Genomic DNA, 241 nt, shown 5'->3' on the forward strand with positions numbered 1-241 from the left:
AACACAATATTTCTTGATATACGGATCTGGTATTGAACTAATTAAAACTATGCAATAAGTGAGGTGATCAATTTTATGAACACTGGTGCTGGTAAAACAGATTAGTAAAAGCAGTACAAAAAGTGAATAGAAGTGGATTTCTTGAATTATAGAATTGTTTGAGGTATCTCTTGTTGGTGATCGTAGTAAAAAAGTGATCAAGTTGAGAAGCCTTATCAGATATGAAATTTCAAGAAAACCA

Source organism: Limulus polyphemus, unplaced genomic scaffold, assembly GCF_000517525.1.
Source record: "Limulus polyphemus unplaced genomic scaffold, Limulus_polyphemus-2.1.2 Scaffold3882, whole genome shotgun sequence".
NCBI lineage: Eukaryota > Metazoa > Arthropoda > Merostomata > Xiphosura > Limulidae > Limulus > Limulus polyphemus.